Here is a 17351-nt window from a genome sequence, read left to right as displayed (position 1 = left end):
AAAGATGTACAGGTTAGGTGAATTGCCCATAGTGTTTAAGGGTGTGTAGGTTAGGTGCATTGTCAGGGGAAATGTAAAGTAATAGGTAGGGGAATTTGTCTGGGTAGGATACACTTCTGTGGATTGGTTTGGACTTGTTGGTCCAAATGATCTGTCTCCACACTGTAGAGATTCTATTCTATGAACAAATAAAGGCCAACATCACATTAGCTTCCCCATTGAACTGAGGTGCTCGTTTTTATTGATTCCGTGATGATGTGCAATATTGCATTGTGATTCTCTTTACCAACTCACTCACAAGTGCTCCATGTTTACTGTATTGTGTTTTCATTCATTCCTAAAACTGCATTTTTGTTATACATTTTACTCTTACAAGTTAAACTAAATTGCCCATCCCTTCCTGGGCTTTCAACTCTTATCGGCCCCTTGCTGTAGGCAGTGCTTAGACCTGTTTCTGTGTCAAAGGCTACCCCTGTACTCTTTCAACTTTTGCAATACTAGTAAACGCTCTTTCTGAAATTAACAATAGAATGATCCAGGCTCTAATGAGTTTCAAGGCTTGCAAAATCCCACTTGTCATTCCAGATGTTCAATATATTAATGCACAGGTATAACATTTCTTAGTGTGTGATCATCATAATAAGATGTTCAGGCAAGTCAATTTGAATGATCCAACTGAAATTCTGAGTTTTCAATAATAAATTGTGCTGCTGATTGATAATCCTGTTTTTAACAATGTTCACTAGCATCTAAACTAAGCCTAAACCAGTAAAGATACAAGGTTTTACAATAATTAACTGATTTTAGTGTTCGCCATTTATGCAAGTATTTATAGTGAGCATCTGATTCATAACTTATCAAATACTTCTCAAATATCCATTTATTTGAACCTTCCAAACCCACAGCAAGTATTGACTCTAAATTTCAGCCAAATGTTTTTACGTTCTTGAAAAGTGCCGTTTTCCTTGGAAAAACAAATAAAAATGAAAATTGCTCTTTAAGCATAAGTCTATAGTTAAAAGACATACAGAGTGTGTTAGATTATATTGAATGCTTTAGCTTAGCATAAAATGTCAGTCTTTGATAATGCTTTCTTGGCTATTGCAGGCACAATCATTCTTTCTCATGAAATTTTATTTCTTTTCAGAGCCTCATGTGAGGCAATAACATCCAATGGAGACGGATCCATACTTCTATGTTTTGATCTTTGTTAAAAGCAGCTAGGTTTATGTGAAGATAAATGAATATTATGCAGCATTTCATCCAGTTTTGAAAGTAATCCTGCACTGTACTCCCTGAGGTTTTTGCAAATAATGCTATATTATTGAATAAAAATGACCCCAGAATTCCTGTTCAACTCAAATGCATCTTTTTAAAAATGGTTATTTCAGTTTAGAATTCAGGGCTAAGAATCAGGGATGAGTAGATTTAATAACACAAAGTAATTCAAAGGGAATTCTGGCTTCACGCAAGAAAATGTTTCATTCAAATACTAGTACGTTTAATGACATTAAAGAGTCAAACAGCAATCTGCATTCACGGGAGCTAAAACATACTTATGCTGAGCTTAAATATCCACGATGTGCCAATTTTGAAAGAGGCTTTGTTTTGATTCAGTAATGCATCCCAAAATATGCCATCAGCACAGCCCTTAGACTGTATCGTGCCTTTGTCATTTGAAAAAATAAATTTACTTGGTTACCAATCCTTATCATTTCTCCTCATCAGTTTTTGTTAACCATAGTGATAGCTTTATGATGAACAGATAAATCACATGGCTTGGATACCACAACACAATGCTTGGGAATTATGAAGCATTTTTAAGGCCTACCAAATGGTAACTTGTTGACTTAAAAATGTCACTCAATATATTCTGAATGCATACCAGTAAACCTTGAACTTCTTCCCTCACAGCATTCTGGGTGCACGTAAATCACATGGACTGCCAACATTTCAAAAAGGCAGCTTGTGCTCACTTAGCTAAGGGCAATTAATGGGAGATGATGGCTTAGTGGCGTTATCACTAGATTTTAATTCAGAGATGAGGGTGTGGTGCTGGAAAAGCACAGCAGGTCAGGCAGCATCCGAGGAGCAGGAGAATCGACATTTCGGGCAAAAGTCATTCATCAGGAATGAGGCTGGGAGCCTCAGGGGTGAACAGATAAATGGGAGGGGGTGGGGCTTGGGGGCAATGTAGCTGAGAGTGCAATAGGTGAATGGAGGTGGAGGTAATGGTGTTAGGTCAGAGGGAAAGGTGGGAAGGAAGATGGACAGGTAGGACAGGTCATGAGGGCGGTGCTGAGCTGGAAGATTGGAACTGGGATAAGCTGGGGGGAGGGCAAATGAGGAAACTGGTGAAATGAACATTTATGTCATGGGATTAGACAGTCCCGAGGCAGAAAATGAGACGTTCTTCCTCCAGGTGTTGGGTGGTTAGGGAGTAGTGATGGAGGAGGCCCAGGACGTGCATGTCCTTGGTGGGGTGGAAGGGGAAGTTGAAATGTTTGGCCACAGAGGAATGGGGTTGGTTGGTGTGGGTATCCTGGAGGTGTTCTTTGAAGTGCTGTGCGAGTAGGTGTCCTGTCTCCCCAATGTAGAGGAGACCACATTAGGAGCAACGGATACAGTAAATGACATGTGTGAAAGTGCAGGTGAAACTTTGATAGATGTGGAAGGGTCCTTTGGGCCTTTGACGGAGTTGAGTGGAGAGGTGTGTACACAAGTTTTGCAATTCCTGCCGGGAAGGTGCCGGGAGGTTGAGGGTGTGTTGGTGGGAGGCATGGACCTAATGAGGGAGTATAAGTATTTCTGGCAGTTATGTAGTTAACTTAGTGTTTAGTGTTGCATTGTATGCCTGGGATCATGTAACAGGTCTCCAGTAACAGATAATGGTAGTGCATTGTGATAAGTTAGTTAAATCACTGGGGGATGAGCTAATGCTGAAGATGATGGTGTTATAATGTGATAGGTTAAATGTGATAAAGGTAACTAATGTGGCAGACGATGAGTAGTTTAGAAAGGCAAAGCAAGCCAGCATGATTGGTATGCTAATACCATCAGATAAGCACGGGAAAAATAACTGTATAGAATGCAGGAGAACAAAGAGATGAGGGGAGTCAGGAAGACATCTTGCTGGCTCCCACAGCTTTGATTTTGCAAGATTAAAGTTTAATTTTGTGAAGGATTTTCTGCATCGCCTGGTTTTTTTTTATAGAGCATTGAGTGATTCTTCCACAACAGGAGTCGGGGAGGGAACGGTCTTTATGGAAAGCGGATAGGGGTGGGGACGAAAATAGATCTCTGGTGGTGGGGTCCGTTTTTAGGTGGCGAAAATGGCGGAGGATGATGCAGTGAATACGGAGGTTGGTGGGGTGGAAGTTGAGGACCGGGAGATTCTGTCCTTGTTGCGGTTGGAGGGGTGGAGGTGTGGGAAGTGGATGAGATCCACTGGAGGGCATCATCCAACACGTGGGAGGGGTAATTGCGGTCTTTAAAGGAGGAAGTTAATTCAGAGATCCAGGTAATATTCCTGAGACCTCCATTCAAATATCTGCCATGGTAGCTGGTGGCATCTGAATTCAGTAAAAAAAATCTCGAATTAAGAGCCTAATGATAAAACAATTGTCAATTATCAGGAAAAACTATTGTCTTTTAAGGAAGGAAATTTGTCATCCCTGCCTAGTCTGGCCGACATGTGGCTTCAGATCCACAGCAATGTGACTGACTTGTAACAACCAGGATAAATGCAGTCCTAGCCAGTGATGCCCACAATCATGAATGAATAAAAAATATTGTGTTTGGCAAAAAATGCTAATGCAAGCAATAACACTTACATCCTGTGAAAGAAATAATTTAAAAATTAAATAAATAGAAATCTCTTTGGCTTTCAGACATTAATAATACAGTTGTAGCCTATTTTGGATTTAAGCTGTCCCATTTTAGACTAAATTCCCCCACACAGGTTTTGTTTTACTGGGGAGATATTCTTCTTTCTATCCCAAACAGCTGCATTTGTACAAATTCTTGAAGAAATTTTTATAAATTCCCTGTGGGAAGCTTATGTGGGATAAACTTGACAGTAATAATGTGATTAAATCATGAAGCTTAAAAGATGAATACTATGCACATACGTTGTAATAAGAGCGCGGAATTTCATGAATCTAACTTTCATAACATTTACATCGTGAGCTGGAAGCTACGTTGTCATATAATGATTCATCATTATGCATTCAATTATTGTGATTGTCAGAAACGTACAATTTTATTTATCTGGTGCATTGTGGAAATGTTAGGGATTTGTTTTTGGTTCAAACAATGCAATTATATTTATATTTTATGGAAATTGCAGATCAATGACCTTGAGCATTATATAGAGTGACATGTTTTAGGTCAATTGCCTTTAATCAGAACTGCAATTCTGATGAATATACAGTAACATGAAATATTAACTCTATTTCTCTCTCCAGAAATGTTACCTACCCTGATGTACATTCTCAGTATTTTCTGCTTTATATCAGATTTACAGCAACTGCTGTAATTCACTTTTGTTGAATGTTTCCAGTCCAATTTGTTTTACGTGCAGTTAAACCGGCAGCACCTCACCATCACATAAGTTTGCTGCTACCATGCTAAGTGGAAACTGAGTGACCACATGCTTAGGATGCCTGAATTCTGACGACTGAATTCAAATTCCCAGCTCAAGGGAATTCCCACTTAAACAAGAATAGAACAAAAGAAACAAATGCAGAAGTTGCTGGAAAAGCTCAGAATTTCTGGCAGCATCTGTGAAGAGAAATCAAAGTTAATATTTTGGGGCCGATGACCCTTCCTCAGAACCACTGCATCCAAAACCTTAACTGTGCTTTCTCTTCAGAGATGCTACCAGATCTGCTGAGCTTTTCCAGCAACTGAGCTTTTGTTTCTGATTTATAGTATCTGCAGTTCTTTCAGATTTTAAGCACACAAAAGAAATATTTTAAAGATTCCTCAAAGACTTCCCTTAAGAAATGCAACCTAGATGTCAACACATGAGAGACCCTCATTCAGACTTGGAGGAAACTGTATGGACGAACTCGATTCTTCAAGAACAGCTGTCGGTGTGAGGAAGTGTAGAACAGGAATTGGAGAAAGGAATGCCAATGACCTCAAGGCCAAGGACCACTTCTATCTCCTGAAAACACCTGCCATTTGTATGATCAGACAGGTGGCTCTAGGATCAACACCATATTATATGTCGCTCTTCAATATTCTAAACTACCCTCCCATAAGTCCACTTGATATCACATAGTGGGTCGTGTTAAGGCACTCCTCCATAATAAACCTTTCCAACCCTGACAGAATCTTCATTTTTGCTGATCTGGCTTTGAAACTCATAACAGTTCATCATGGTTGCCTTAATGACTGATCTAGTCAATCACTCTCCTTTGACTCTGAGAACTATCTGCAATACTTATTCACTTATTCACAATCCAGCTTTTTGTCGATGGAAAGTTTCACCAAGCTCGGTATGACTGTGGGACTTCTGTGAGTTGCAATGCTGCATTGTTGTATGCAGCAAATACTGCTTACAGACTTTTCAATCCTCAATCTCAGCTGTACTGACCTACTGAGGCCTCTTGCCATCTTGTCAAGGACAACTAATTCCAGGATTTGACCTAAGCCCTGACTGCAACATGTAGCTGTCTATTCATTCTTGTAATATGACCCAAGTTCTAATAACCTGGAAAGATCTTCTGATATTGACGTTTCACTGCATCCCCTATGCAAAATCCAAGTGGAGCAAAATATCAACACTCCTAAATGGAGTCTATTCTTTGTTTTGTTCACATACTCCATGCCTTTTATCACTCTTTCTGGTTTGTACTTCTGTGGATTGCGATAGGTGCAGTCTTCACAAACGTTGAGTCACATGGATAGTTGTGAGAAAACCATATGAGGTGATTCTCGATATCAGGAGCAAAATGTCCCATTTTTCTAATCAAGAGTTGAATGTCCAGATGAGATTCTCACTAGCAAGAGGTGAGAGCATTATTTGCATGTAGTAGCATACAATAAAATCCTCATCATTGACTTATCTAACTGCAGTGATGTGGAATTCCCAATTCTCCTACCCTCCTGAGGTGTGATGGTGAGAATTCCTGATATGAAAGTCAGAACAGATATCCAACAACTCCAGCTGACCACTTACTCGTCCAGAACTCCCCTTTAGTCAGTAGCCACCAACGTCTCAGAGCATGATCCGTTAGCAGTGACTGTTATTCACAGATATTGGCATCATACACATATCAGCATCATCACGCCATGCATCAGCCTGACATGGAATAAAAGAACTGAATGAATAAATAAATGGATGAAGGAAAGAAAAGAGTGAAATTAAATGAATGAAAACATGAAAACAATGAAAGGTGTTGTGAATGAGTGAGTGAGTGAATGAATGAATTAATTAATTAATTAAGTAAGTAAAATGTGTGAATAAATGAATGCAGGAAATGGATGAATGATATTAAATGAAAATAAATTACGAATATGAAATTAAATGATGTAAAATGAATGTCATGACTGAAATGAGTGAAATTGCATGAAATGAGTTGAGTGAATGAAAGCAGTAAAACAAAATGAATGAACAAATGAAATTAGTGAAGTGAAATAAGTGTAAAAATTACTGAATTTATGAAGTAAGTAAAATTAGTGAATTGAGTGAATGAAATATGTGAATTGAATGAAATGAAATAACTACGAGAAGAGAGATTAATGAAATGATTGAAACGAGTAAAATGAAATGAAATTTTACGTGTGGAATGAAAAGAATGAAATTATGTTAACAAAATGAAATGTATCAATGAATGAATGAAAGGAAATAAATGAATGAAGTGAGTGAAATGAATAAATGAATGAATGGATGAATGAAATAATAAAAAAGAATGAATAAACAAATTAATGAAATTGAAATGAGTAATATGAAATGACTGAGTGAAATGATTGATGTAAGTAAAATTACATAAGATAAAATAAAACAAATGAGTAAATAGCTTATTGAATGAATCAATCAATCAGTGAGTGAAATGAAACAATAAATTAAATGAATGAAATGAGTGAAATGGAATTGATTGAGTGGAGTGATGAATGAAGTTTTGTGGAGTGGAATGAGTGGAATAGGCTAGAATGAGTGGAGTGGATGCACTGAGTGGAATGGAGTCAAATGAATTGGATGGACTGAGTGGATTGGAATGAAAGGCAATAATTAAATAATGAATAATGACTCTCACATTTGGGCCAAAGCTTGGCATGCTTCTGACAGAATATAGTTTTTTTTTGCTTTGTGTCTCTTCCTTTGAAGTGGTTCTCTTAAATTCCTTAACACCTTTCCCAGTGCAACATTCCAAAATGTCCCATGGCAAAATATAAACAGCTCTGGAATTCTCCAAACTGTTGCTGAATTATATTCTGAGGCATCTGTGACTTGTGTCTGTCTTACTCTTTTAAATTAGATTGTTTAATTTATTGTTTTTAATAAGTTCAGTATGTTCATAAGTAACATGAGTCTATAATTCATTGTCACACCAATTTTTATAAGATTACGTGTAGCAGATGATAGTTGATGTGCACCTCAAAGTCATTTAACCATCTCTGCATTATAATTCTGTGACATCTTTAGCTAACAAAAACTCATTGATTTCAATCTTGACACTTCTCATGGTCTTGCATCCACAATGTTTTGGAAGTGTGCCAAATTTCTACCAGTCTATAGCAGCAATTTAATAATGCAACTTGTATTACTGGTACTCAAATATTAATAAGCAAGGTGACAGACAAAAATTGCTGGGAGTAATTAAATTATCTTTGTTTGTAGTTTTTAAATTGGCTCCAATAATAATTATGTGTTAAGTAAGCTCATGTGAATCAGTCAATTGTAGGCAGATACATTGAAAAGATAATTGAAATTTGAACCCACCAAATTCAGACTTATAGAATTGTTATAGTTTAGAAAATGACTATTTGACCCATTGTTTCTGGACCAGCTTCTCAAATAAGTATTATGACTTGATGTCATTCTTCTGCTTTTCTTCAATAACCTTGCACATTCTTTTATTATTATCTAACTTTAATTGCTATCACTTTTGTCAGTCAGAGATCTGGATTTATTTGCACTTCTTTTCCTTTTTGAGGGAATATATCTTAGGTGTTCCTAATCGATCCCCACTTTCAATGGCAACTCTTTGATGATATACACAGTTTTTTTTTGCCACCAGTCTCTCCATCCAAACATTGTTCTTTCCCATTGAAGTCACCTCTCCCACAGATGTTTCTTTTTAGTCTGGATTGTTCCTTGATCTTTGTCAATGTCCTTCTAAAACTTATGACACAAAAACACTATCTCTAAATGCCACTGACACTTATGGGCAACTTTACCCATGTTATTCCCAGGAACCAGTTTTAATAATATGTCCTCTCTCTTTGAACAGTGCAGATACTGCTGTAGAAATGTCTGATGAACATAATCAAGGAATGTTTTCCCTCTCTGCCTTTTATACTATCACTGTTCCAGTCTTCATTCAGAAGTCCCCATTATACTTACTCTGTAATGTTTGCATCTTTCGTAGGTTTCTTGTGGATTTATTCTTCAGCATCCTTGCAGTTATTTGATGTCCAATACACCACATTGAACCATGTGATTGCACCACGTTTGCTCCTTAGCCCCAACCAGGTTGATTCTGTTGTTAAACCCTCTGGAAGATCCTCTTTCTATGGCACAGCAGTGCTCCTCCTAATCCATCATATCACCATGCTTCCTTTCTTAACTTTCTTGAACACATTGTATACAGAAATACTTAACACCGACTGCTGTTTGTCCTTGAGCTAGGTGGTATGACAGCCACAGCAACTTAACTCCATATTGAGACTGTACCTCAACCAATCTGATTTACTACAGGTGCATAATCCTTTATCCGAAATATTGGGGACCGGCTGGTTTTCGGAATTCAGAATTTTTGAATTTCAGAATAAGTGACTATTTGATGATGAAAGTTTTAAAAATCTTACCAGAGGAGCAGACTCACTGAGTAAGACGGGTCTTAGAGGCACATTTGAGGCCTGCCTGTGCTGGGCCAAGCCCCCCCAAGTCGCATCTGAGTAACACGCGATTGGGTGTCGACTTGGGTTAACTACTTGCATGCCAAATAACCTTGTTAATGAGAAAAAAACTTTACAGAAAACCTTCAGACTTTGGAGCTTTTTGGATTTTGGGATTTCAGACAAAGGGTTGCCTACCTGCATATTTAATATATTCACACACATACACTGATTTAGATTGCTTTCATTTCCTCCAATTCCAACTTCTGCTATTAATTTCCTGTTCACTAATCTAGTGTTATTTGCCTCTTCCAGGATGCTGTGTGCTCTGGTATTACTTCCTGATAATCTCTCCTGGTGCCCATAATTAAATTAAAAATGGAAAGATGGCGGATGCTGAAAATCAGAAACAAAAACAAAAATCAGCAAGTCTGGCAGCATCTGTGGAGAGAAAGGAAAGTTAATGTTTCAGGTCCAGTGACCCTTCTTCAATTCTGAAGTTTTTCAAGCAATAGAAGTGTTACTAGCAATGGCCTGGTTGGATTATTGCTTGCCCATTAATCAAGAAACCCAGTTATTGCTCTGCAGACCCAGGTTCAAAGCCTGCTATGACAGATAGTGGAATTTGAATTCAATACAAATCTAGAATTAAGATTCTAGTGATGATTGTTGTTAAAAGCCTATCTGGTTCACTCATGTGTTTTAGGGAAAGGACTAAAGGGAAAGTTTTACTTTGTCTAGCCTGCATGTGATTCCAGATCCACAGGTTAACTCTTAACAGGCCTTTGGGCAATCAGCGATGGGCAATAAATGTTAGCCTAGCCAATGCTCTCATCCCTTCAAAGAATAAAAACAAATTTTGTCACCTGTAATTTGGCTGGGTGGCTTTCTGTCCCAGCATCTAAGTCATTGATAAACTCATTGGTAAATAGTTATTGCTTTACATAGATCCTTACAATTAATTTTACGTTCACTCACTGAAGCATTATCAGTGCGGCACTGAATGATACGGTCTGTCTATCATCCCCATTTCCAAGCCACAGTGGACTTCCACTGAATTGGTTCATGTTTTGAGGAAAAATAGTGCAGGGGTTTGTCATTGTCTTCTAGGGAACGACTCACCAGGAGACTTTCCTGCTAAAGTGCCATGAAACATATTTTTAAAAAAATTACAGGTTGACAATCAAACTGTTCGACCACTTTATAAATTCACCTTTCATGACCAACAACTTTGAGGATAAAACACAAATCTGCAACCTCTAGAGCATGGTAAGGTGCTAGCACTGCACTACAAGTAGGATTCTCTCTCCCTCATTCGATACGTGCTGAGTATTTCCAGAATGTTTACTTCAGATTTTCTGCTTTTTACAAGGGGCTCCCTACCACCTTCTCAAGGTCAATTGGAATCGGATAGCAAAAGATTGCCTTGACAGTTTTATCCACGTCCCATTTAAAAACAAATGTTTAAATGGTTTTCTATTAGTTTAGAATATTCACCCCATGAACCATCACGATTCAATGTTCAAATCCCATTTTAATTTTAAAAAGTTAAATCCAAATATCCCAAAACTAAGATAATTTAAAAACCTAGATTATCCCTTCAAATTATAAATTACATTTGTCATTTTTCTTAATTATATGATGAACAAGCAACCGCAGAGTACATAAAATTCATTAATATCACAGCCATATATTTTACAATGGTACCTTTCTGCAAATTATGTTACAGTTACCAAACATTGGCATTTTGTTTTGGTAATCCAAAGTGAAAAGTTTTTAAAATATATTAATCGTATTTGCATTGAGTATCAGAATGAATTCTTTAGAAAGCCAATAGAAATGAAAAACATTTATAATTAAAAACCAATACTCAAGGGAAAAACTGCACTGCTAATATGTTCAATAGCGCTATTTGACTCATGCATATTGAATTACAGCATTCAGCTAAATAAGTACAGAAGGGAAATGCAAGACATTTACAGTCATGTTTGTAATCCAAAGCACTTGTATTGTATTCTGTTTAATTCTCCAAGGATTGTTGAACACTACAAGAAAATCAATTTTTAAAAATATATCCTTTTGACTGCAGGGAAAAAATACATTAGGTTGCTAAGCAACCCAGGCCAACAGTTGCTTGTGCATGTAAATGGAAGATTGTGGATTGAAAATTGTACGAAAAATATCACTTGAAGCAGGATGAACTGAAACCAATAAGTGCAATTTTTCAAAATATGGAAAAAAACGTGTCTGACAAAAACATGCATCATAAGTTTCTGATAGACAGCAAAATCGTCATTCTATTGCAAGCAGTTTGCAATAAAACAGAATTTAATCAGTGCACTCCTGGAGTTACTGATTTGGAGTCTAATCTTGGTCACTTTTCTTCACTTTTGAATTGCAATAGAATCTATCCACTTATACCAGTTTTCATACCATAGATTCATTTGGATATGTCAGTCTACTCAAACAGAATTTATGTCAACAACAGAAAGCTGTCTGGTTGCAAACTGTACACCTAAATCTTAAACAGAGCAAAAAAAAAAACAGTTTTGTACCTCTCAGTATTGCCAGAGATCTCTACACAAAGTGAAGCAAAGCTTCCAATGGTCAAAATCGAAGAACTTGCCTCAGAAAAATCAAACACACCTGACTAATAGGTTCTGGATCTATTATAATTGGGTATTAAATTAATTAAGGAATTACTCACTGGACTTATTTTTGGTCAAAGCACATTAACCATTTTTGTTCAAGGGTTTTATCAAAATTACAGTCAGTCCTGTGGTAGCTGAATATAGGGAGATGCTATTCAGAGAATCAAATCTGGTAATGATCAGATCCAACTGTTGTCAATGCCCTTATCTTGAACGTCCCATGGACACTGTGTGTTTTGTTCCAAAATAAGGTGTTAATGACAAATCTTTATCCATGTTCATTTCCATTTATCTCTCCCAGGCAGTAAGGTCATATCTCATAATGCATGTTCACTCATGCATTATAAGAGTCTTGTTCTATTTTGGGATTCAGTTGAAAGCATCATCGAGCTCCTCATAGAACTGACCTTTACCTCTGTAGTGGAACATAGCAATAGAGCATGGATTCTCATGAGGTTAACTAATCTTTGTTTGAGATGGAAATAATACATCCTCAACTACTTGTACAATGTTTTATACTTAAGAGTTCCTTACAGTAAATACTACATCAGATCCTGCATTTCCTCTGAAGTGTCTTTGTGCCAGATGAATGTTTAATGCTTTCCTTCAAAGCTCCGTTCTCAGTTGTTCTAATCCCTTATAGGGGGCTGTACTGATATCCATCCTCTCAACTTCCACATCGATCACAGCTATCTCTAATGCCTTATTGATCAGTTACAAGATGCTGGGCCTTGGTTCTCTGGAATCTAACTGTGATCTCATAGAAAATACTTATTAAATTCCTAAAGGGATAGACTGAATTGAAGCAGAGATTATGTTTCCCTTGACTGATGCATCCAGAACTTGGGGACATAGAAAAGGTAAGCCATTTAGTACTGAAGCAAAGAGGAACCACTTCACGACTAAAGTTTGAATCTTTAGAAATGTCTACCCACAGGTAATGGAAGCTCAGTAAATAAGTAAGTTCAAGGGAGAGATTTATAGATTTAATGTTATGAGTGACACTAAGTAATTTTGGGAATAGTGGAAAAATATGCTGAATTTGATGATCAATCATGATTTAGAATCATGGAGTGTGCTTGATGACTAAATGGTCTGCTCTTGCCCCAATATCCCTACATTCTGAAGTCAACTGTCAGCTGCATAATTTCCTAATGGTCCAGTTGCCAATCAAAGACTTTGCATCTTTCACCTCCAGATATGGACAGACTTTCTTACACCTGTCCAATTTTGTTTTGACCATCAAAGTAACATCTCGATCCAGGATGTTACCATGCCTCAGTCTTTCAGAATTAACTACATGATACTTCACATGTCTTGGCACCACAAACTCCAGCCATCTGTCACATGATGCTAAACCCATAATCTTGTCTTCCCGAGTTGAGTAGGTGTGTGGAACAAAAGGAGCTTGACTGAGAATACCAAATCATGAGTCAAGCAAACCTCCACTCCCAGTGCAGTCCACTGCAGCAGTGTCAAATGGTCAACATTAGGTGGGCAGGAAAAAATGCAGATGTGTTTCCACCCTCACTGTCTCAGTCATATCCTTAGCATCTCTTTGCCAAGGACAAAATCACTAACTCAGATGTCCTGTAGCTAATTTCCATTTGGCACCAGGAGCGTTTATGATCCCTCTGAAAAAAAATAGCAAAGACATAGTATCCTTGAGAAAAGGGACCGCTTTTAGGGAAAAAAAGGACCAGTTTTGTGACACCTCCCACTTTCTAAAAAAAAATCAATATCAAAAGAGGTTTCATTTTTAAAACCCTTCAAAAAACGAACGGTCAATAGTCTAAAACACACAGATACACTATACTAACTATAAACATGCTCAACCACATTCAAAATCAGGCCGTGGCACACACACCACCGAACGCCTCCATATCTCCTTCGAGTCTCGATAATGCATTGGCAATCACGTTTTCGGGACCTGCCACAGGCACAATTGTCAAATTGAATGGCTGCAACAACAAGCTCAATCTAAAGAGTCTGGCATTTTTGTCCTTAAATTTTTCCACAAATGCCAATGGGTTATAATCAGTGTATACGATTGTCTCAGATGCATTGCTGGTAATATAAACACTGAAATGTTGTAATGTCAACCCCAGACTCAAAGTCTCTTTCTCCACCATTGAGTATTTCTGTTGGTGAACATTCAACTTCCTGGAAAAATACCCAATAGGTGTTTCTATTCCCTCGTCATCCTCCTGCTGAACACCGCACTGACACCCACATCACTGGCATTGATAGCCACCTTGAAAGGCTTCGTGTAATCTGGTGTGGGTAATACTGGGGTAGTAGTTAACACAGTTTTTAAGCTGCCAAATGTCTTTTGAGATCCTCTGTCCACTAAACTCTTGCCCTTTTTAAACAACATGGTGAGTGGAATAGCTACAGTGCTAAAGTTTGACACAACATTTTGGTAAAATTCTCTCAATCCCAGGAACCGTAGCACTTCTTTCTTCATCGATGGTGTGGGGATTTCCCCAGTTACTTTCACTTTTTGCATCTCGTGGGGCCATTTGTCCATGTCCAATAACATGGCCCACAAAGGTGACTTGGGCTGTGGCAAATTCACTTCTCGCTAAGTTTACCACCAAGCCTGCCTTTCGAAGTTAATCGAACAAGTCTGATAAATGTTGTAAATGTTCCTTCCATGAGTGACTAAAAATCACCAGGTCATCAATATACACCATATAATTGGATAACCCGGCAATTACCTTATTAGTCAGTCTCTGAAATGTAGTTGGAGTGTTTTTCATACCAAATGGCGTGACTTTGAACTGATGTAGTTCATTTGGTGTTACAAAAGTCGAACTTGCCTTTGCTTTCTCTGACAGAGGTACTTAGTAGTAGCATCTGAGCAAGTCCAAATTCGAAATGTAAGTTGAATGTTACACTTTTTCAACACAACCACTGAACTGGATATGCATCAGTCTTTGTAACGGCATTGAATTTGCAATAGTCCACACATAGCCGTTGGGTACTATCTGGCTTTGGCACCATGACTATGGGTGAGCTCCAGTCACTGTAACTCACTTCGATTATGCCATCTTGGAGCATGCACTCTATCTCCTTCTGAACCTGTGCCAACGTCAGATGGTTATGCCTATAAGGATGTTGCTTAATCAGAGCAGCATCTCCTATATCTATGTTATGCACAATTAGGTTAGTACTTCCCGGTTTATTTCCGCATATCTCCCCATGTGATAGTAATAACTCTTTCAGGTCATTTTGATTTTCTTGTGGAAGGTAACTAAATACTTCATCTCAATTTTTGATAACTTCCTCATTGTCCAATTTGATTTGAAGAATATCCAATTCAGAATCCCCTGAACTTGGTTCCTCCTTCTGTGCTGTAATCATTAGCACTTTCTCCTCTTGCTTTCCTTTCCGATCATAATGCCTTTTGAGCATATTCACGGCACACTCTGAGAGATTTCTTCCTTATCAAATACTTTACCTCACTTAATTTCCTCCTAATTTGATAAGGTCCACTAAACCTTGCTTTTAAAGACTCACCTGTTACTGGAAGTAACACCAATACCTTATCCCCAATTGCAAAGTTGCGAATTTGTGACATCCTATCTGCCTCCTGTTGTATTCTGTGATACTTTTACATGCTGTCTAGCCAATTTTCCAACTCCATTTAATCATTCTCTAAAATGTGATACATAGGCCAAATGGGTGGTCTCTGAATTCTGACTTAATTTCTCCTGAATCAATTTTAATGCTCCTCTTACTTCATACCAAAAATTAATTCAAATGGACTGAATTTGGTTGATTCATTCAGTGTGTCTCTGATCACAAAAAGTACAAACAGAACTCCCTTATCACAATCATCTGGATAATCCTGACCAAAATCCCTCAACATGGTCTTTAGTGCCATCTCTCTAGTGCTCTCTGTGATTCCAGATGGTACATAGTAGATTAGAATTGTTTTATTCCCAAGATATCCATGACTAGTTTGAATGTGACGTTTGATGCTTGATCTGACTGAATCTCTATTGGTAGTCTGTATCTAGTAAAAAGTTGAAGTAATCCTTCTACAACCCTTTTAGCTCTGATGTTGTGTAATGGAATTGCCTTTGAAATTGAGTCGATACATCTATTACTGTTAATAGAGCAGGATGAGGAATGGATGTTGCAGGTTCCAGAGTTTAGATCTTTCATTAAGAACAGGCAAGGCGGTAAAAGAGGGAGAGGCATGGTCTTGTTAGTCAAGGATAGTATAACGTTGGCTGAGAGAACTTTTGATGAGGTCTCATCTACTGAGGTAGTGTGGGCTGAGGTTAGAAACAGAAGAGGCGAGGTCACACTGCTTGGAGTTTTTTATAGGCCTCCACAGAGTTCTTGGGTGGTGGAAGAGAGGATTAGCAAAATTATTCTGGGTAGGAGTGAAAGGAGTGGTCATTATAGAGGTCTTTAACTTCCCCAACATTGACTGGAAATGCTATAACTCTAGTAGTTCAGATGGATCAGTTTTTGTCCAATTTGTACAAGAGGGTTTTCTGACACAGTATGTCGAAGGGCCGACAAGCGGGGAGGCCACATTGATCTGGTGCTTGGTAATGAACCAGGCCAACTGTTTGATTTAGTTGTAGATGAGCACATCGGAGAGGGTGACCATAATTCAGTTATGTTTAGTTTAGCGATGGAAAGGGATAGGTACATGCCACAGGTCAAGAGTTATTGATGTGGCGGGGCAATTATAATGTGATTAGGCAGGAATTAGGATGCATAGAATGGGGTAGCAAAATGTAGGGGATGCAGACAATGGAAATGTGGAGCTAGTTTAAGGAACAGATATTGCGTGTCCTTGATAGGTATGTCCCTGTCAGGCAGGGAGGAAGTGATAAGGTAAAGGAACCATGGTTTACAACAGAAATTGCGTCTCTTGTTACGAAGAAGAAGGAGGCTTATGTGTTGATGAGACAAGATGGCTCAGATGAGGCGATGGAGAGTTACAGATGAGCTGGGAAGGATTTAAAGAGAGAGTTAAGAAGACCAAAGAGAAGACATGAGCAGTCTTTAGCAAATAGAATAAAGGAAAACCCTAAAGTTTTCTATAGGTATGTGAGGAATAAAAGAATGATTAGGGTAGAGGGCCAATCAAAGACAGAAGTGGGAAGTTGAGTGTGGACCCTGTGGAGATCAGAGAGGTACTAAACAAACATTTCTCATTGGTTTTCACTCAGGAAAAGGAGAATATTGTAGTGGAGAAGAATGAGGTATGAGATATTAGACTAGAAAGGATCGAGGTTAGTTACGAACAGGTGTTATCAATTCTAGAAGGAGTGAAAGTAGACAAGTTTCCTGGGCCGGATGGGATTTATCCGAGGATTCTCTGGCAAGCTAGGGAGGAGATAGCAGAGCCTTGGCTTTGATATTTGAGTCATCATTGTTTACAGGTTTAGTATCAGAGGACTGGAGGATTGCAAATATTGTGCCCTTATTCAAGAAGGGCAACAGAAATGACCCAGGTAATTATAGACCAGTGAGCCTTACTTCTGTTGTAGGAAAGGTTTTGGAAAGGATTATGAGAGATAAGATTTGTAATCATCTAGCAAGCAACAATTTGATTTCAGATAGTCAACATGGTTTCGTCAAGGGCAGGTCGTGTCTCACAAA

This window comes from Chiloscyllium plagiosum, chromosome 2, assembly GCF_004010195.1.
Source record: "Chiloscyllium plagiosum isolate BGI_BamShark_2017 chromosome 2, ASM401019v2, whole genome shotgun sequence".
In the NCBI taxonomy this organism is placed as follows: Eukaryota; Metazoa; Chordata; class Chondrichthyes; order Orectolobiformes; family Hemiscylliidae; genus Chiloscyllium; species Chiloscyllium plagiosum.
Note: the sequence above shows the minus strand (reverse complement) of the source record.